The sequence below is a fragment of the Sinohyriopsis cumingii genome, chromosome 5 (genome assembly GCF_028554795.1).
Source record: "Sinohyriopsis cumingii isolate HCF-2022 chromosome 5, ASM2855479v2, whole genome shotgun sequence".
Taxonomy (NCBI): Eukaryota; Metazoa; Mollusca; class Bivalvia; order Unionida; family Unionidae; genus Sinohyriopsis; species Sinohyriopsis cumingii.
The window spans coordinates 23,917,743-23,941,454 of record NC_142965.1 but is presented as its reverse complement, the minus strand read 5'-3'; the positions used below and the strand labels follow the sequence as shown (position 1 = coordinate 23,941,454).

Below are 23,712 nucleotides of genomic sequence, written 5' to 3'. Positions count from 1 at the left end.
GTACTGACGCTAATCTACAGAATCCAAACAAAGATAAACCAGGCAGCTGTGAAGTTGCCATGCAGTTGTGAAGTTGTGATGCAAATATAGAGTTGAGATATTTTGTGGTCATTGATTAATTAGTGGAAAATTAATCTTAGCACGTCAATATAACTTCAAGTTTTCAACGACTACTACCTAGAAGTCCTTGGAAATGGGGAAAACAAGGGACTTCCAGCGTAGAATTCACGCTAGTGTTTGATTCACTCGGTAGAGAAACTCTTTTCGTGTAAGAATATTATGTACATGCAACATAATTAATAACACTTTTCAAAATTAATTTCCTCTTTGAGGCCAGAGAGCCCCGTCATGTTAAATTCAATCCATAATGTTAAATCTACGACGTAACGTTAGTTACGCTAGAGGCCAAAGAACCCCGTGATGTTGAACTCCATCTATAAAGTTTAACCTACGGCATAACGTAAGTTACGTTAGAGGCCAGGGAACCGAGTAATGTTAAATTCCAGCCATAATGTTAAACCTACGGCGTGACGTTAATTACGTTAGAGCCCATATAACCCAACTATATGTATGATAAACTTCCATTTGTGGTCAGAGTGATCTTTTTTCAAATTTTGACTAACTTTCTTATTCCCTCCCTCAATCTTTCTCTCCCCTTTCTCTCTTAATATGTCAATCTGTAGTTGTACCGATAACATTTCGGTCAAAAGCATCACGAAACAAACTAATATTGGAGGAACCATTGTTGCAACCTTTCAATCATAAATTTTAACCTCAGTACGCTAAATTTCAGCAAAACACTCGGAGGCCTAGGTCAAATATAATAATATCTCGTACTCTCTCAGCATCAAGTGAGCCGACTACCATTTTATCCGAGGTTAGCGTGTTACTAATACTCTACGGTGGCGTTTCTCATATTTGTATCAAAACTGATGAATTAAAATTCGATAAAGTGGAGAATTTCAACCGCAAGAATGTGAAAACCCCTGTTGTTAAAATCCATAACAGACAAGGCATTAACCTTCAGTTGCAAAATTCAGAGTGACTCTGAATTTGGCTTGGACTTTAGGAATACTGATAGGAAAGAATGATTCACTCCTAACTTGCACAGTCAAAAGAATTGTTGGTACATTTAACTGAGGAAATAAAATCTATGGTACAAATAAAATATGGTATACCAGTCGAACGAACCAACGTTATAGAAAATTGTATGCATGTTCATTTTACAGGAATGTTCAAACATATGTCCAACGCATTCTCCATTTATTTTACAACTTTTCGTTTGGTAATTTACCCTAGACGTTGGTAATTTACCCTAGACGTTGCAAGATGAATGCATAACATTTATAGCTTTCGTATTACGGCTCATGTGCGATAAAGGAATCTTTGATGTCAGCTTTACAGTGGGATCATGAAGGTAGTAATTAAGTAGTGTACCTTTCAGTCTTCTCCCTCGAAATGTCCCGCTCAAAATGATATATGCAACACAATTCGCAACACTTACATTAGTTCACCAATCATGACTGCATGATTTCCCTGAAGTGTATCGTGCTATGTGAAGTTAAATGACATTGAAAAATGTGTGACGGCATACTATGCAGTGCTTGTGGGAATCTATTGTGAAATGTGAATAGTATTCATTAAAATTTCCGTGCAGGCTTGACACCTACAGAAAAAGCAAGAAAATGCATTCTTATCATTATTATATTCACCTATCTAGTGCCTCCTCAGCACCGAGTCTTCCATACAGCAAAGTGGATTATGGTGAAAAGAGAAGTTAGTAGAAAACAGTTAGTGCATAATCACTACTTATATTGTTAACACTCGAGAGTCTTAAATCACGTAATAAGAATGAGCGATTGCCAACACGTTTTGTGTAATTGAAAATATAAATTATATCCTTAATATACAAACTGGAAGAAAAGTATCTTACAGTATGCGGAATGAATCCCCAAAATCCTACAAGTTCTATCAATTCAAATAGTTCCGACTAATCCAGAAAAGTTCCAATGATATTCAGACTGTCTGTATTTTACTGATCAGCCAGCTATAAAGAAGAATCACTATATTATAATCCAAAATGTATTTAAACGAATTTACAGTAATTCCAATACAGTTATAAATCCAAATGTTCTTGAATGAGTTGACATTAGTCAAAATACAGTTTTTAATCCAAATGTCTTTGAAAGATAAAAAACTATAATTCCAACGAATGGATAAATTAAATAAACGAATTAAGCCTCTTGCAAAAGACCAATAATAATAGTAAGACTGAATGATTGCCCCTAATCATTATTTTATAAACAAACCCAAAACCCAAAAAGAAAGAAAATGCAATACCGGGGCTTTGAAAGAATTTTCTGGTATTTGAAAATACTCTATCAGTAAACAAAGCAAGATGACTTTTTATTTTATTCTAGTACCTCCATTCCAAGACCTCATGTCCTTGCTGGATCTGTTACGAGTCTATGCTCTTAAAATAAGTAACAAAAAAAGAGTGAAAGACAACAAGCTTTGTAAAATTTAACAAATAATTTAGTTCCCTTGAATGCAAAAAGTGAAAAATGATAAACAAAGAACTTCCGGTATTGCGAATTAAATCCAAAACTAATCCAAGAATTAAAGGCACAAGTCCTAGTATTAAAAAGTCCTCAATAAAACTCACTTCAAGTCCCGAAGAGATCCAAAATTGAAGGCGATGACGTGTATGTTATGGTCTGCGAAGTGCTGATGTGTGTCAACAATCTCTTGTTGAATCGCAGAAATATTATTCCAGGTTTGAATTCAGCATAAATTCCAATGGATGTCTTTATCCAAAAATTTTATCAGAAGACTTTTGAATTTCTAAAGATAATAATCATTTCAATTCAATAATTTGAAGAAAATAAAATTCAGCCCAAACTGGTCACAACATAATACAACTTAAAGTGCTAGATATTTAACCAAAACTGGCTCAATCCTCGCAATCACAAGATAATATAGTTCTCTGTTTGACCTCAGATCACAATTAGAATTTTCTAAAAACAACCATTACCTAATGGAAAAAAACTTTCTAGAATGATCTAACGAGCCATGTTTATTTACAACATAATAGCCTAAACAGTTCACTCAGGAATCTCCAAAACCCTTACCCTGATCAACGTATTTACTCCTTCTTTGTTGTTGTTGTTGTTGTTGTTTAACGCCATTTCTCAGCACACGATAGGCTATACATGGCGGCCAGTATTAACGGTGGAGGAAGAACCTGGAAAATCCCCAGAAAGAACCACCGACCCTCGAGAAGCTACTGGCAAGCTTTCTCACATACCCACATTGGCCGAATCCGAGACTCGAACCCACGCAGACAGAGGTGAGATGGCAGTGATCCGTAACGGAGAGCGCTTTAGACCACTCGGCCACTCGGGGCCCCTACTCCTTCTTTGTCTACCTGAATAATAATCCTGATAATAAGCTCATACACATAGAGAATAATGAAGCTTTTATTAGTTATTTACATAAAAGAAATAAAAAATTAAAAAAAAGACAATCAGGTCAAGTAGAAATGAACTCAATTTTGAACAAGGTCAAAGTCCAGCATACAGTGTTTTATTAAAATAGCATGTAACAGAATTTAAAAAAAATAAAACTAACAAACAAACAATTAAATTAAATATACATAATATATAACGCTATTTTTATATGAACTATTAACTCTAACCAATCTTGAAACTTATGACTGAAACTTTGAATGTACTATGCATGGCAACCGCTCCGGTGGCATAGTGGTTAGAGCGTCCGCTTCGGAAGCGATAGGTCGTGGGTTCGATCCCCGGCCGTGTCATACCAAAGACTTACAAAAATGGTACTAACAGCTACTTCGCTTGGCGCTCAGCATTAGGACTGGTCGGCCTGGTGTCAGGATAATGTGACTGGGTGGGACATCATGGTACGTGTCTGCGGCATGATGCCCCACAGCCAGACATCACTATATACTGCCAAGCTGCAGATATCGTAGCGATATGACTGAAAAATTGTTAAAGCTACGTTAAAAACCCTAATCACACACACTATGCATGGCTCATCTTTAAGTGCAAATATCTTCATAGAATATTAGCATGAAAAATATAATTAACTAAATGACCCTTACAAAAACTATTAGTATGATATTATGAAAATAAAACATATACTATAGATATACATAACAATATAAAAAGAAATATATAAAAAAATAATAGCATGTGGTTAATTGCAACAATAAAGAGCAGTTTTTCTAAATGGTACAAATAACATTTTTTTATGCCCAAATGTTATGACCCATCAACCTGTCCAATAGAAAAATTCACATAAAAGGTTACATCAGTGCGATCAGATAGATTCATGTTTTAGACAGAGATAATAAATCAAAACATAGCCATAAGATAACAAATATGACCACCTTATACAATTATAAAATTTCCCCTACTACGAATTAGGTTAAACTATATACATTTGATATTGCCTATCGTTCTCAAAGAAATTAAGTAATACGATTATAAAATTTTAAAATTTACAGTCAGTAACAAACAATTCCCTGTTTTCGAGTAAAACGTCACGTAGACACAACAATTACCTGTTTTCGAGTAAAACGTCACGTAGTTTTGAAGCAATTCTAATTAATTACGTTTCATATTAACGAACAAATGGCTGTTTCTTTTCCAAAAGCAAGATTAATTGTGTGACGAAATTAAGGAAAGTATTGAAGTTAAAATTTATCACACACACACACAAAAAAAACGAATCAGTGTGATTGCTTGAATTACATATTATCAAAGTCAATACTTCAACTCACCTGAATTTCACGTCAGCAATGTTATTATCATGGCAATATCTTTACATGTCATGATATGATTTTGACCAGGTGTAAGACTATCGTTGAATAACTTTAGTTTAAGCAGTTGTAGTCAACAAAAGTGTTACTACATAATAAACAAAAACTAACATCGCTTGTATATAGCAGGTCCATTGAAATTGTGAATAAACAATTTAGTGTCGCATAGTGCTTGGTCGGTAGAGCTTGAGATTTATCACCATACATTATGTGTAAAGGGGAGAAAGAGATAAAATGTGTGGTAGTTTGAATATGAGTTTAAACGCCTTAAATTATAAGCTGTATTATCATTGTACCGGTCGAATGTGAACCTATTAATCAGCAGGTTAGCCTATGATTTTTTAGTCAGTGAAATTAAGCCCTGGAGTACAAGTGCCACCTTTCCTTCATAATGATGTTTATTTACATTTTAGACCGCTCGTGTGACCTAGTGGTAAGAACTTCCGCCTTGGATGCGGGAGGTCGCGGGTCGCGGGTTCGAACCCCGGCTAAGTCATAACTAAGACTTATAAAAATGGTACAAGCAGCTGCCTCGCTAGCTGCTCAGCATTAAGAAGTTAGTGTTAGGACTGGTCGGCCTGGTATCAGAATAATGTGACTGGGTGGGACATCATGCTACAAGTCTGTGGCAAAAAGTCCAAGTGCTGGACATCACTAAAAACTGTCACACTGCAGACATCGTAGCGATATGACTAAAAAAAATTTAAAGCTACGTTAAAAATCCAAATCACACACACACACACACACACACACACACACACACACACATTATTTACATTTCATACTTTTCATAAAATTATGCTCGTCATATCAATCAGCTTACTCTAAACTTTAACAAGTAATATTTAGGATTATAAATATACACCATGTGGGCCGTTTACCCGCTGACCTGGGTTCGAATCTCCGTAGAGTACTATTTAACAAATTCTCTAACCTGTATGATAGTATTATTTTTGTATTAAATATTAATTCTGCCTACTATTATAAAGCATTCTTCTATAGGATCCAGGAATAGAACTTTCCGTTCTGTCTGGTGTATATTTATAATTCTCTATAATTAATTTTATATACCTTGATTTCTTTCCTAGGAATCCGGAACGACTGTGCAGATATTAATTACTAGTTCGACATGCGATTGTCTGCTACACACGAGTGCATATAATATCGATTGAGTAGCATCATTTTTGTTGATGTTGCTTAGTCGTGAGGGAATATGGGCTCGTGCGTACAGGCAATGCAATAATGGGTGCCGTTTACACGCGGACCTGGGTTCCAATCTCCGAAGAGTACGAATTAAAAATTCTCTAATTAAAAATTCTCTAACTTGTATGACAGTATATATATATATATATATATATATATATATATATATATATATATATATATATATATATATATATATATATATATATATATATATGTGTGTGTGTGTGTGTGTGTGTGTACTCCACTCAATAGAGGCGAACATTAGTTATGTTATCATGTATCTCAAAACATGTTTCAACTTTGTATACAATGTTGTAAGTTGTCTAATCAAAGTGATATTTACTGCATCTACAAAATCTCCCGCGTAATTTTCAAACTTAAAATGTGGGCCCCGAGCGGGGCGAGTGGTCTAAAGCGCTCACCGTTACGGATCACTACCATCTCACCTCTGTCTGCGTTGGTTCGAGTCTCGGATTCGGCCAATGTGGGTATGTGAGAAAGCTTGCCAGTAGCTTCTCGTGGGTCGGAGGTTCTTTCCGGGGTTTTCCTGGGTTCTTCCTCCACCATTAATACTGGCCGCCATGTATAGCCTATCTTGTGCTGAAAAATGGCGTTAGACACTACAACAACAACAACAGCAAACTTAAAATGCATAATCATTAACACTTGCGTTTCTTCTGATCTTGTTAGTTGCATTATTCCGCATAAATATAAAACATATCATAAACTTAAGTTACAGTTTTCTTTGACAGCGAGGGTAAGCTTTGAATTAGATGATTTATTTTACATGCACGAAATTCTACAGATTTGACAAGTGCGATCCTACCAAATCGTGTCAGATATATTTTAAAACTGACTTAATAAACATTTTATACATCCAATTTTATGGTAGTTTTGAGGAAACAGAGTTCAGATATACGGTAAACCTTTTTTTTTTAAAAACAACATTTACCAGTATTTTGGTGTAACGTGGGAACATGTCCCACTGGAGAGCCTCGAGTACTTAAATACCATGTACATCTCGTTATTACAAACTGTATCGCTAACATATTATAACTATAATTAACCTTCCAGCCAAGTGCAATGACTGTCAATCAGTTTTCGCATAATAGATATTCTATTGACCCGCTTATCAACATAATCAAACAACTTTGTGTGAATGTCAACCAAGACAAGACAAGACTGTATTACAATTGTATTATACAGTTTACAAGGTATGAGGTATACAAGATAACAAACTCAAATATAGAGTGTGATATCAGAATGTACAGCTTAACGGGGATTAAAAACTTTGAAAACACAATCTAAGAACCTGCAAATATTTTTCAAGGGTTTTACTTTACTGCATTCATTAACTTATTATATTCATAAACGTTAGTCATGTGTTACGACTCTATGGTACTATACTAAGTAACATTAAAAGTAAAACCAAGTTTAGTAAATCTTAACAAATACTTTAATTCTCTAATTTGAAAAGTGAAAAGTTAACAAGAACTTACAGTATTGCAAGTTAAATCCCAAAATGATCCTAAATGTTCTGTCCCAAGCCCAACTGTATTCAATATTTCGAATTAATTCCAGTGGTGTTCCGAATGAATTCCAACCTGGAATGTGTTGATGTACCAATAGCCTTGAATCTGCTGATGTATCAAAACTCATCACAATGATATAATCCAGAATGTATCTGAATCAATTCACAATAATCCCAAAGTAATGTTTTAGTCAAAATTGTCAATGTGCAGTTTGTAATTCAAATGAATAATTTAGATAAATAATTTCTGACTTGACTGATGTTAAAACAGGAATGAATCTTGTTAATCTGAACCGTATGTGCATCCCCAATTAACCTTTGCTACAATAATCTTTCTGGAAAAAAATCATCTTAGAACGTTTTCTCAAGCTTTTAACCAATTCGTTTCAAGAACCATATAAGGTTATAATCAAGACTAAGTCTAGAACTCAAAAGTCATGTAAACAATCAATATATAATTTAAAAAAAAGAAAAGAAGTGAGAGTGGTCAGGTAGATCCAATTATGGACGAAAGTCAAGCACACAATACACATTAATTATATATAACACCTCGCAATATAATAATGAGGAATGCACTAGACCAAACGAACTGGGACTACTTTCATCATTACTTAAATGTAAACATAAGCGAAAAAAGAATCGTTAATTCAAAGCTGGCCGGCGTAGAACAGGAAGAAGAATTCCAGTTATCTCCCTTTCGCCATTTACGGCTCAACAGTTAAAACATTCGGCTGTTAACTTAGATAACCTAATTCAAATCCCTATTAAATCGGCAACCTTTGAGTGAGCTATCCAAGAGATACCACTACGTATCGCAGTCTTCAATGCCCAATCAGTAGGACCACCGGAGAAGCGCACAGAAATAGTTAATGTTATCAACGATCAGAATATCGACGTCTTTCCTCCGAGAGAAACGTGGCTAAAACATGAGGCGATCAGCCCAAGTGCGCGGATCTAACACCCACCGGTAACTCCATCAAGTCGTTCCCCCGCCACTCTCTCGGAGGTGAAATTGGTGTCATCGTAAAGAACTCTATGATCAAACATCTGAACCACACCACAACCTTCAATTTGTACCACACATCGTTTGAACTAGTCCAAGCCACACTCACACTGGAACAATGGTCAGTCCATTTTTTCTACCTCTACCGCCCTCCTCCTAGTACAAAAAACAAGCCGACTGAATCTCTCTTTTTTGGAGCAGTTTCCGAATCTCACGGAGTATGGAAATTCGATAGGTGGCAACCTACTTATTCTTGGAGATTTCAACTTTCACTTTGCCTCTCCTGGACACCCATGCACATCAAAACTCATAGATTCCATTCATGTTTTCAACATCAAACAGTCAGTTAACCAACCCATCCATAAACATGGACACATTTTAGACTGGATTCTTCATAGACCGGATGATAATATTCTACGGTCCTCCCTGGTATCCCACGAACATGCATCAGGTCACCTCTGCATTATATGCCATCTTGACGTATCAGTGCCTAACCTTCCACGTGTATTTGCTACTAATAGAAACCTCCGTAAAATAAATAGAACCAAACTAATGCATGACATCCAAGCAAACTTAACAACTTGCTTACCTCCAAAATCAGAACAACTCGATAACTGCCTCCGTTCATTGCTTGTCAAACATGCCTCAGCAACCTAGCGCAGAGTATCAATTCAAAAGTGTTCTCAGTGTTTAGCAGTGTTAAGGACAAACTTCACACTGCTTAAAGTGTCCACCGTAAAGCTGAGAGGCTTTGCCTTCCACCAGGCTCACTATTCATAAGCAAACCTATGATACCGCTAAGAATAACGTCGCAAACTTAGTCCATGCAGCGAAGTCATCCCACTACATTACTAACATCATGGAAAGTTTCAGCTGCAAAGAGCTTTTCGAGATTACTAACAAGCCAATGTCAAGGAACAAATGTACACCACTTCCAACTGCCTTTTCTCCAGTCGACCTTCCGGACCTGTTTGCAGATTTCTTCCGCGACAAAGTACAAACCATTAGAGATAAGCTTGACAACACAATTTCAATTGACTCGTCGTCAACATACACTTGCAATACAGAATTTGAGCGGCAACCATTAGCAGCATTTGAACCTGTCTCTGTGGATTTCGTACGTACAATCCTGATGAAGAGTGCATCAAAGTCAAGTGAACTTGATCCAATTCCAACATCACTGCTGCTTGAGTGCTTAAGTCCAGTATTGCCTTCACTAACTGATGTCATTAATGCGTCTCTCTCATCCGGGGAATTCCTATCATTTTTCAAAACTGCCATTGTAAAGCCTCTGCTGAAGAAACCAACACTTGACCATAACGATTTAGAGAACTACCCCCAGTTTATACTCTCCCATTCATATAAAAAAAAAATCTTAGAAAAAGTAGTTCTATCCCAGCTTGTGTCTCATCTGAATTCAAACAGTCTTTTAACAATGTACAGTCTGCATATCGCCCTTGCCTCAGTACTGAAACTACTCTTCTGAAAGATGTTAATGACCTTCTCTCTGCTTTGGATAGTGGAAATATTACAGTCCTCACCCTCCTTGATTTGACTGCAGCATTTGACGCAATAGACCATAACATATTACTTCACCATCTCCAGCATGTATCTGGCATTCATGATACAGCCTTACTGTGGTTCAAGCCCTACTTTGTCAACGGGACACAAATTGTGCCTGCAAATGGAATACACTCCAGCCCAGTTGATCTATGTTGTGGTGTTCCAGAGGGGTCTGTTGTTGGACATGTTGTCTTCATTATATACACTCGGCCGCTCTCAAGTGTCATATATCATCATCCAGTGTCTCACCAGTTGTACGCTGATGACACCCAAATATACAAATCTAGCCACCCAAATGAAGTTGATGATACCATCAAAGGTGTAGAGAGGTGCATTTCTGATGTGAAATAATGGATGGCATGTAACAAGCTGCAGATGAATGATGATAAAACTGAGGCCATTCTGATTACAACACAAAGACTTTCTCATTCACATCCTTTACATGAAACAATAAATATCAGCAACACCAACATTAAATTCACACAGTCAGTACGAAACCTAGGTGTTACTCTCCATAATACTCTCACATTGCAACAACATGTCATGAACATATGCAAGGCTGCATATCTTGATCTGAGACGCATCAGCTCCATTCGCAAATATCTTTCAGTTGATGCCATTAAAACACTTGTGTGTTCTTTCCTATTTTCAAGACGGGACAATTGTAACTCATTTCTGTCTGGTTGATCTCATATCTACTCCATAAACTTCAAAACGTTCAAAACACAGCTGCTCGGATCTTCCTTAGAGTACCACGATCAGAGCACACCTCCCCGCTGTTCTGTACCCTACAATGGTGTTCCATTCAATCCAGAATCAAACACAAAATTTGTTCTCTGTGCTACGTTTCACTTACGGACTCCAGTCTAATATACCTATCCGACCTCACCCATGTATACAAACCAGCAAGATACTTACGCTCCTCGTATGACAATCGTATACTCATTATTCCCACTAAGAAAACGAAGTCATATGGACAATGTTCCTTTGCGTACCAGGGCCCAGCAACGTGGAATGAATTGCCTACTAAACCTAGACACAAAGACACAGTGATCTCATTCAAGAGTGCTCTTAAAACACACGTTTCGACTGCAAGATCAAACTTAAAGACCTAATAATGTTTCCTACCTTAAATATTTTCAGCATGTTTTATGTTTTCTAATTTCATTGTGTTTGTTTTTTGTAATGATATCATTGCATATGATTTATTTTACGTTTTATGTGTTGTCAAATGCTGTAAAGCGCTGAGAGCTTCTAAAGATTAGGCGCTATACAAAGTCGTTATTATTATTATTATTTATCGCAATATGTACTAAATTATCTATTGCATGTCAGTATGATTATGTACGATAAGTATGACATCATAGGCGTATCAAACCGACATAACATTTAACACGTTTACAATATTAGTATGTTCAGAGAGTAGAGAATAACCTCGAAACCTATTTACTAATAATGTTGATTCTAAATCCGTTGTGAATAAGGATAGCATTACTGGAGATAAAGTTTCCTATAGCATGCACCTTTGTCACACGACAGGACAAAAGTAAAAAGCCGCCGTGTATTCATACATGACATTGGTGTAATTATATAAAATTAAACAAATTTTCCTTATGCATAGCGAATGCAACTTATAATATATTCCAGCTCTGCAAACATTTTCAAAGGCACCTTTAAAATCAACAAAGATATCAAAAACAAAACATATCCTTTTGCAACGTCTAAAAAGTTATAACTGTGTATACAAAAGAAATGTGCCGTATAATGTGGAGTTCCTGGATCCAGCTTGTGTTTCAGAAAGTAAATTATGATCAAGAAGGAATTTAGTCAATTTTAATTTTAAGACAGCGGTAAAATCTTTAGTAAACCAGCTGAGAAACGTTCGATAAATCGGTTTTCCCCCCTCTTTTCTATTAGCACAATAACAATTATATTCCAGCCGTCTGGTACGAAGCTAATACTCAAGATTATATTAAAAACTTTTTTATATATATTTAACATTTTAGTAATTTAACTTTTCATATATTCATTCAAAATATTATCAATTGAACAACTGGTCGCCTTATTTTCTTCCACGCACTGGGTCTTTTAGGCAGTCAGGAAGTAGTCCAGTGGTTCACTGCGCAGCTAGTAGTATGTACCATATACAACTATGAATTCTTACAACTTAGATATTGTTCACTTTTCATGAAATGTTCACTTGGTATACTTCAGTTTTATTCCGTAACTATTTCGTACAACATCGCTAAATTGAAATAAGTTTCTCTTTTTCATAAAGGTAGTTTGATTACCTGACATGAAAATAGGTAGAAATAGCATTTTTAAGTGATTGTATAAACATTATAAATTCCACTGGGAAATTGTTATTATGTATTGATATTTAAGATTTGTTTTAAATCCAATATCACATTTTATACGTCAAAAAAGGAACCGCGGAATAATCTTAAATATACCATCTATTTGCTATTGAAACTCTCGTAATGCTGTTTTGCTGACATTGGAGTTTTAGTGATAATTGTATTATAGAACTTGTAAACTGATTCTTTCAAAGAATTTTCCTTTAAAGAAAAAGAACCACACCATATATTTGTATTCTGTGACGGACATATAGATTTCCTTCGAGCATTTTTAAGTGGCATATGTGATAAAAATGGTTCCAAATGATAAACGTTTTTAAAAATATCCGATAAATTCTATTTTAGAGCAATCAAATACACTAGAATGCCAGATTTGTGTATATTTATATTTCAGACAGCCATAGAGGGGAACACTAAGATTATTCAGTCCTAAATCATGCAAAATTTGTCTCATAAAGGAAAGCCCAAGGAAATTGGATATGCCAGGAGCAACATGTAGAATAATGTCATATTAATATTTTTTTCAGAATTTTACCCATTTTCCCGTTACAGGTCAACGTCAAAATATATCCCTTCTGAGCTTGATAAAATTGTTCGTAGGACCCACCTGATACAACATTTATAGTGTAGTGCTGTTTCTTAGAAATGAACGTTTTCGTAATAAACCAGTGTGCACAAGTTCATTAACTCAATTATAAATCCAGCGATAACTGCTTTTATTATCTTGTTTAATGATTCTCCTTTATGCTGAATACAACGAATCATTGAATTGAAAAAGGAACTCTAAATATACACGCTAGTCAACATTTTCCAGTGACTTGTTTCCAAGTACAAAAGAAAAACGGCAATATTGCCCTCATACAAACAATATAACTGTTTTCTCAATATTGGCTTTTAATCTCCATTTTCTGAAAAATGCACAGAATTCTCTCAAAGTTGTCTGCAGATTTTGCCGGCATTATCTACAGGAATAACAGTGCTGTGAACATAAAGGATCATAGATACCGTAAAAGTTAAGGCGATAGTTGTCCTTTATGTTGACGATACGGATACGGAATTTTAAGTACTTGGACAGATTCAACTCATCTGGACAGTTTGTTTCTTGCTTTAGTCTTGAAAACATGCATATAGTTTATGAAATTATTAAAGCATTAGAATAATTAGTCTTCCCTTATTCCGTCATGCGCATTCATTTCGATGTTGTTTACTTGATACATGTAGCGGTCGTTGTTCTGTTAAAACTGTGCACACACATTCATCCCAAATTCTAGCTGGTGACAAAAAAAATGTATATGACCAGACATCCAATATGGCTGCCACAATAGCTATCTTGATTTTTTTTTTTTATCATTACTTCTCCTGAATGCATGGCCATATCAGCATGCCATTTTCACTAAAAGACTTCTTATGATGTTTAGTTCGTGCTAAATGAAAATAATGTCAATCTGATTTCTAAAATGGGCAATACGTTATCGATACGCCTCCTGAATGGAAAGTCATAACGACATAGAGTTCGCATCAGGGTACTTCTTATAATGTCTGTCTTTTTCTAACTGAAATGGTTATACTTTGATATAATAGACAGAACTTCTTCTAGATGGAAAGTCAGAATGATACGGTGGTTTCACTAGAAGACAAATTATGTTATCTATAGTTGGTCGTAAATGAAAATGCTACCAATCGATTTCAAATATGGCTGCTACAATGCGTACATGGAGCAGCACATGTTTAATTCTACTTAATGGATGGTCATATGAACGTAGGATTTCTCCTGAATGAATAATCGTATCAACGTAGGGTTTTCTCCTGAATGGATATTCATATCAACGTAGGGTTTTCACCAAATGTCTTCTAAATGTGTCTAACTTAGATGAAATTGATGCCGATCTTACATCCACATAGCTGCCGTACTAGCTAATTTGAAATCTTGTCGCTCACGAAAATCAGAAATGATTTCAATACTCAAACTTAGTTGTAATGCTTGTTAGATTTTACTCATAAACTAACGGGAGGCGTTAGAAACAATGGGCCATATGTAAATACACTTCGCTTGAATGAAATTAAACGCAAGCATTGCAAGAAAGCACTGCATGCAATGAAATAAATTGCATACATGCCTCGACTAGGTACCCCCTTTCTTTCTTATTATTCTATCAATCACTTGTAAAACCTGCTTATACAAAGAGGCGTGATCAATTTAAATTTCAAGTTGTATACGTCTATGCGTTATTTTTGTCAATGGATTGAGCGTTAACATAAATAATGCATAATGTGCCCGTATTCACTTAATGCACATATATCTCAGAGCAGGATCCGACTTATGCCCCCCTCCCCCCTCCGCCCCACCCCCGCTGGGTATTCAGGTAATCTCCAACTTTTCCAATGGGTCAGTCCGACCAATGTTTCGAAGATATTTTTCCAATCATATTACTAACCTTTCTTGGATCCACAAATCCGAAAACGTCAACCAGTTTTGAAATAGGTAACAACCCCAGTCTTTGTCCAGGTAAGATTACCAAGCTGAAGGCCTTGAATACAAATATAGATCTATTGATATCGTGAACTAATCAAATTCAGTTGCTCTTGAAATATGTCCATTTGTTTCCTTGCAAAGATGTGATTACTTTGTGTGATAAAAAATAGACTTGAGATTACAATAATGCCCAAGACGTTCGATTTCCGAATGAACCTTTGTTTTCCGACATAGAGGTTAATTCTGAGGAACATAGCTCGAATGTATGTACCATAGTCTGGTTCCCTAACCACTCTCCACTCCATTACTCTTAGTAATAAGGGTCAGGTAACGGTCTCCGCCATGTTGAAATTGCGCAATGTACATGGAAGGTAAGCACGCATTTTGATCAGCTTGGCTCACGACATGACATATTCTCACATAGAAGTGTTAATAAATGTGTCCTATGTGGGGAAATGATGCACTACGATGAGTTCTACATGTCAGTATTCTTTAAAATATGTGTTAAGTCGTCGTAGAACTGAGTGCAACGTTTTAATTTACGAAGCACGTGTGTGTGGGGTGGGGTGTAAATACCATTTTAATGGCCTCTGTACATAACTAGGAGTGGCTTAGTCTTTTTATACTGATTTTTTTTTTGCAACCTTAAAATTCGATAGTTTGAAATAGGTCCAGGCCTTAAAACATCCGTGATTCTTAAATTATTATCAAAATTTTGATAAACAACAGAACACGTACAGAAATTTTTTTGTCAAATGCTTGATTAATATGTTGTGTTGTTATGTAGAATGAGGTTGAGCTTTTAAATTCTAGTAAGTAGAATACGTGTTAAAATATAGTTTTGATCTCTTGTTTCATATTTGCAGCATATTTCCTGCATACTGCATTTGTTTGATTTCACCCTCTGCCCCCCCGCCACCCCCCCCTTAATTTTTTTGTACAAATCTTATATTTTTTGCTTCTTTTATTATTCTTGTACTATATATATATATATATATATATATATATATATATATATATATATATATATATATATATATATATATACACTCGTGTCTAAATGCAGGTGATCTGAACATGGAGAGAATACCAACATTCTTCCACACAGCTTCAAAGACATCTAATGTTCCAAAGGGAAAAAGAGGAAGAGATTCCTGATTGCCAACTTGAAAGGCCCCTCAGCAGGAGTCAAAGAAATAATTACCCAAGGTACCCAGTTCTTGAGATCATGAAATCAGTATATACGTAAAATAATTGTAAACTTAAACTTTACCTTTAAGACATGTCACTTTTACAGTCATAAGATGAATAAATAGAGAAAGATGAACTTAAAAATAAAGATTTAATTTTCTTCTTTACTATCAGCATTTGTTTACAAAATTTAGTTTTGGTTTTGGAGGCGGACTCTTGAATGGCGTAATAAATCTGATCATTGTACAAAAATGTTAAGATGGTTGGCAACATTTTGAAAATCAGTGTTACACATTTTCTTGGTACTTTTCTAGCTGATATTAATAATATGATGTACACATGCTGGTATTTGATTTTATTCAGGATACTACCTTGTCAGGAATACAACGGTCAGAGGAAGAAAAAAAAATTTTTTGGTTCTGAGCTCATATGTTTTTGAAGCAGGAGGAGTACCAACCACAAAAGTGAATCCATTTTGGAATGATTGTGCTAACGAGCTAAACAAACACTGTGGGTCTTCACGCACCGGTAGAGTCTTGATGTTGTTTCCTTATTGTCAGATAACTGAATAGTATTCTGAATACATATTCTGAGATGACTGCTTGCTTTTAAATTATCAATTCTTTAATTTCATTGCCATCTTATTGATAAATTTATTGGTTTGTATGTTCTTGGCTTCTTTGCTTATGCAGATATCTATTTAGGTTGTAACGAAGAGTAACGGAGTGGACAGAGGTCAGGGAACCAGACTCTGGAACTAATTTTCATTCGCAACTTCTCGGTAATCCTACGGGGCAATACAAATTGTACAAATATCTGGAGTGGTACTAATAGACTGGAGTTTCACTTTTTTGGGCAGAAAACTTTCTGACGAACAACAAGCATGATTTGTTTTCTGTAAATTATTCTCCCCGACATACATTCGATGAATATTCTTGTATCAAACAAATTGCCGAACACGTTCCGATTGCCCTACTCCTCACTGTGCTTTACCTTCCCTTCTCACCACCCTTAGGAAGGTTAATACCACTGTCATAGCGCTTTAAAGCTGGTAGCAAAATGCCACCTAGAGAAAACCGTACAATTTCTTGACTAAATTAAACTCAATTTAGACTGCATTTGCTACACTCTTTTCTCTGCAGTGGCTTTAATGCAGAATGGGAAGATTTTTTCCCAATATATAGGAGGAAAAATGTATCGCGTGACTGAAAATATTACGCGTAGCACGCAGCCGACGTCACAATATACAAATGATGTCACAGAAAAGCGTATCTCAACCGTTGTACACTATTGTTCTTTGGCCCTGTTTTTAATTGAAATCTGTCATAAGGGATGAAATGCATAATCCAGTCGGTGTGCCCGTGTAAGAATACCCGCAGACGATGTACTAAGGTTCAGATGACTCAGGATAAGAACAGCATTACGGAAGCGATATATCCTGAAAGAGTACGAGCTGTGAACCTATATTCTGTAAATGAAACACACTCAGATTGCAAAGTTTAGCGTTCTTTATCGCAGTCCCATAACATTATCTTTGAGATCGTCTTTTTATGTCATATATGTTTGTATGCATGTATTAAAGCAGTATCATCCTTTAAAATTACCTCGCTGAATATTTATTTAGCAAGGAGTCGCTATATTTTCTTTCTAAAAATGTACACATTGCACACTCTACATATTTACTAGTGAGAAGAGGTACGAAAGTATGGAAGGTGATTACCGCCATAATTATATGTATGTATTTTCTAATCTTCCTTGATGCTTTATTGTAAATGGCTGCTTGCAAGTGCTACTTTCATAATTCTGTCGATGTATATTGTATTCTTCATTGATGCAAATTGTACGTGGCAGTTTGCAGGTGCTACTTTCCGTCTGCATTATTGTCAGTGGCTGCTTGCAAGTGCTACATTCATACTTATAGTCATGAATTTTCTGTGTGTATGAAGCGCTTGCAAGCAGCCATTTACAACAACGCATCAATGAAGATTAGAAAACACGCGCATAGAATTATGGCGGTAATCCACCTCCATACGAAAGGGGAGGAAATATTGTGCACTGAAAAGAGGTACGAAAGGGGAGGAAAAAAGAAATATTTAGACACAATATTTTTTATATAGAAATGTCAGTGCTATATACTTTCATATCGATAGTGAAGAAAGAATTACTCGGCTTTTGTTTATGGCAGCTTTATAAGAAACCCCTTGAAAACATCCTATTCACCACGTGCTCAGTTACCTGACTGACCAATGAAAACGAGTAATGAATCTATAAACGTTATAATCCTAAGTTATTTTATTCATGTCTTGAATAATCCAGAGTTATTCTGTTCATGTCTAATGGGCAGTCTTCACTGACGTTATTGCATTGCCACACCAGAAAGATAGCCCGTATTTGCATGTTAAACGTCGCTCAACTGTTCCTACAACTTTTAAAAGAAAGAGACTCACAGACGGAGAAAGAGTTGAATCCTTGTGAGAGGATTAAAGTGGTTTGTAGATTCGCACATCTTATTGCGATTCTTTTAACCATCATCATGGAGGTTGCGGAGAGAGTGAATGGATGAGAAAACCTCTATCGATGTAACTAGCACATGTATTTTTATTTCCATCAAGCACACAATGCACTTAGTGATTCATACCTGACCTGACAGATTTTTCAGTGAATGTTATTTATACCTATATTGTGTGTTTGGCTTTTGTCCGTGATCACAAATTGTAAGTGTCATTTGTAAACAACACATTATAACGGGTATCTGTAATTAGAAGGGAGGTCACATAAACATCACGTGAAATAAGGAATACATTTGCCATGTACAGCTCTCAAGCACGCCCTAATTGTTGATTGGTTGAATAGTTTAAGGTCATAACATGACTGTTTGAGTTATTTCAAAATAATACTAGTTAATTGTTCGAGAATCTTTTAGTTAAGCAGATTCTGTTGATTTGGTGCTGAATTAATACACTGCAAGTTATTTTTAATTACTTTACTTTGGTTGATTTTAAATTTTATTTAAATATATTTATATTCTGGAAACTTGAATGCTTGATGGGTTTACATAACTATTTTTTATCTATGATTGTAGATTATATTTTAAGAATATTATCACTTGTAGGTAAACATTTTTTTTGGGGGGGGATTTGGGTTCGGGACAAAGGTTTTTCCCTTGGGGAATTCCTAGTCTACCTGATATTTGCCGTGTTCTTTGCTAAAAGTATAGTACTAAGGGACCTGACCTTGTTTACGGCTTAGAATTTTCTGGAAAATAACTTTAGACCCTCATCCTGTTCGGCATATTGTCTTCAGTTTTTATATTAAGGATATTTACATCAAAATTATTTCCTCCTGTCTTAACATCTGTAGTGAAATCATTCTTTAAGTTAAGCCCAATTTTTTAATTTCAAGGCATTTATTTAAATTATTCACTGGAATTACAAAGTGTTTATTATTTTTTCCGGACTAAATAGCTATTTTGGAATTATTGTGAATACGTTTAAAGACGTTTTGAATTATATCATTATGATACATCAAGACTGTTAGCATATCAACACTATTCCTTCACATTGTAGATTGTTATTCATTAGAAACACTACCGGATTTTATTCAGAATACTCAATATTTATAGGGGGCCCCGATCGGCCGAGTGGTCTAAAGCGCTCTCCGTTACGGATCACTGCAATCTCACCTCTGTCTGCGTGGGTTCGAGTCTCGGATTCAGTCAATTTGGATATGTGGGAAAGCTTGCCAGTAGCTTCTCGTGGGTCGGTGGTTCTTTCCGGAGTTTTCCCGGGTTCTTCCTCCACCATTAATACTGGCCGCCATGTATAGCCTATCGTGTGCTGAAAAATGGCGTTAAACCCTACAACAGCTACAGCTACAATATTTATAGATTTATTATAGAACTTGTACCACTATCTGGGTATCAATTCTGTAAGTTATATTTAAATTTTCACTTCTGTATTATAGAGAAATATTTTTTTGAATTGTTTACTAAATTTGTTGGCTTTTGCTCCTTACTGTTCCTTAGTTTAAGGCCATAGAGTCACAACATTATAATTGCTATCTAGCTACCTCAGAACATGTACGAATACATTCGGAACAATTATTTGATGTTAGTATGACCATGGAGGTTAAGGCGTAAATACATTTGTAAAAACGCGTAGGCAATACACAATAGGTTAAATGTATATTTTTAGGAACGGGGGATATATCAAGTTATAAAACCTGTGATCTGGACCTTGCATGAAATACAGATTAATTTATAAATCAAGAGACCTAGATACAAAATTGGTTGAGCCTTCTGCCAGATGCTATGCAAACGTCCAAAAATGCGATTTAAATGCCCTGTCTGGGTGCTGTGCAACTTATCTCAAATCCGCCAAGGTATACAGAGCAATGGAAAAGTATGGAACATACACGGAAGCAATTTAAACAAAAAAGAAACAAAAACAAAACGAACAACTACAGCAGAGAAATTTATGGCAAAAATAAGTACTTTTATTTCATTTTGCCGTCATCAGATGCAATATACAAGGCATATACTGCTGGAAGAAAGAAACATGTACACTTAAACCGTTATCAATATATGGAAATGGACAGTTGGAGGCGACGGCCACGGATCTCGGAGACGTACATCGTCTTAGGCAGTCAAAAAGATCATACAGAATAGTCCGAAATACTGAAGAAATTGAATCTCCGTGGGGTTATTTTGTTTTGTTTGTTGTTTTTGTTTTTAATGAGAAATCAGAAACCTGGCTTAGAGATAACTTGCAGAGACAAAGGCTGGATATGAATGTCTAGTAACGCAGTCACACTTGCACGCAGTATCTGTCCACACCTGTTTCCTCATCGCAATGTTCGATTGCATCATGGCTCAAGTACGAGTTTATCACAATCCTTGTAACCAGAAAATATCCCCTGAACATTCTCACATCTATTTTTGATTTGTAACCAGCAATAAAGTAAAAATGACTAAACTTGACAATTTCCATTAGTTTCTAGTGAAGAGAATGCAGTCAAACTCTTCAGGTTACCTACAACTCGTCGAAATTCGTAGATTTCATGAAATACCGACAAAAATCGAAACCCAGGTATCATCTTTTAAGCTATGTCAATTTCACTGGGGCAATGAAGGCAAAACGCGATTCAAAGAGGAAAACAATAACATCAATAAGATGTTATTGTGAATATATATATATATATATATATATATATATATATATATATATATATATATATATATATATATATATATATATATATATATATATATATCTGTTTGAGAAACAGAGACTTAAACGTGATTTACAAATTCTTTCATTTGAACAAATTATTTAATACTCAATTTGGGCTAAGTATGGTCATCGTTTCAGTCGTTTATCTCATCTTCAGTTGACTCATTCTGACATCATAATATTACCCCTCACGGTTGAACTGAAATCGGTGAAATTCCTATATATTAATAAATATCCGATGTCGTTCAAAAGTAAACTTGTATATTATAATATTTACCTCCATGTCGTTCACAAGAAAACTTGTATATTTTGATATTTACCTCCATGCTGTTCACAAGTAAAACTTGTATATTTTAATATTTACATCAATACTGTTCACAAGTAAACTTGTATATTTTAATATTTAACTCAATACCTTTCACAAGTACATATGTGTATTTACCTCAAGTAGACAATGAAGTCAATTTTCCTTCTCCAGGTCGGTCCACAATATTTTTGAACTTGCCAACATATCGATATAATTTGATAGCTAGATTTTCTTGGGTTCAGGCCTGGCCCCTGGACAAGGCGAATGAGGCAACCGCCTTGGGCCCAGAGCTTTCAGGAAATCAACTCTGCAATGCAAGTTTTTTGCTTGGGACTCCGCATGCTGCCTTGGGCCCCGCACATCCTAGGGCCGGGCCTACTTGGGTTTTCTCTTTGACATGAAATATTTAAGTTACAATTTTTCTGGCGCAGTTAATAGTACTCTATATAAAGCAAATGTATAAGCTTACAGTGGAATATACAAATTTTTCATGTACTGTATAGTAAAGATAGCACTAGTGGGCTAAACCATTTTAAATATGACATTTTCGGTATGGAAAGAAACTGAAACATTACTTTTATAGTCTTTTCCATATATATATATATATATATATATATATATATATATATATATATATATATATATATATATATATATATATATATATATATATATATATTCACAAAATCTTTGTGACAAGCATTTATAAACTACGTCATGTAACAAGCGGTTTGAATGATTAAAACTGCACCATGTCACACATGAAACTTAAGTACACATTTACCAGATATGTATATCAAAATAGTTTGATAGATTTCCGTGGGTTTCTTTATGACATGAAATATATGTTGCCAAACCGCCTAGACCACAATGGAAACTCAGCCAGAACTATGCATAAAGATTACTTTGAAAACAATAAATATTTATATTAATAAACACATCCAGTCCACTTAGCATTAAAACTCCTTAGGTAATGTAAAAGGAAAATTTCAAACAGTTAGTTTCAAGTTTAGAATGTCCGAATTTTGAATGTTCCGCTGCTGTTATACGCAGATATTATGTTGACTGTACAGTTATGGCATCAAATGCCAAGAAATACACTGGGCTTGCTGAAACAGATTCAAAATATACAAGTCGCGACAACTGTGATATCATATGAAGTACATCATTTCAAAAATCTCATCAATAATTCAAGTGGGGTTTCTTTCTATGGAAAAAAACTCAACAAAAATGAATATCGTCCCAGTTCACAACAAAAGCTCCATAAAGAGTATATTATATGTCTGACATATGGTAAATAAAATCAATATTTAAAAAAAAATGAAAAATCGCATTTCACCAATCAAATAATAATAATAATAATAATAATAATAATAATAATAATAATAATAATTCTTTATTCAGTAATTTAGGCCACCCGCTCACATTACAAAATACAAGTAAATATAAAGTGCGCCATGGTGTAAAGAAGTTAAATATGGTGTTCATTATTACATATATAATTTCCTATAATCGGTGCATTTTTTTTTATAAAGATGTTACTACCACTAAGTATATCACTCATCATTCGTTCGAGTTATCAAAGATTCGAGTTATCAAAGATTGTCCATGACGAAAAGCCGAAATGTTGTAGTAAGAATGATTTCTAATAATTATTATATTACTATGACTCATGAGGGATACAGTATTTTAACAGATGGATAGAGATAATAAACTTTATTAAAGTATTTCTTTCGGTTATTGTCGTAAGCTGGACAAACACAAACAAGATGGCATTTATCTTCTACCAAATAAAAATTTTCCCGGCATAGTTCACAATACCTGTTATTTCTCTCAAACCTGTTATACCTACCTGTCTCTATTTTTAGCATATGCGCTGAGCATCTAAATTTAGCAAGTAACTTACTAAGAAAATACGATAATCCACATGAGAGGTACTTTTCCAGTCCAAATTCGGTTTTATACATGCTATAATACCCACATTTATGTGAGTTATTAATAACA

At 35.1% G+C, this 23,712-nt stretch overlaps 1 protein-coding gene across 4 annotated transcripts in view; it reads right to left on the bottom strand.

Annotated features, from left to right (window-relative positions):
• Window positions 1-23,712, bottom strand: part of LOC149798791 (uncharacterized) — a 144,001-nt gene that overhangs the window by 39,352 nt on the left and 80,937 nt on the right. Inside the window, exon 1 of one of the 4 annotated variants that reach the window (XM_089957672.1) lies at window positions 14,942-15,246. The exons of 2 other annotated variants lie outside the window; for them this stretch is intronic. The gene's annotated coding sequence lies outside the window, so the exon portion shown is untranslated. Of the gene's footprint in view, window positions 1-1,712; window positions 4,098-14,941; window positions 15,247-23,712 lie in introns of those variants that run through there. One more of the 4 variants, XM_089957673.1, reaches the window with a different exon arrangement.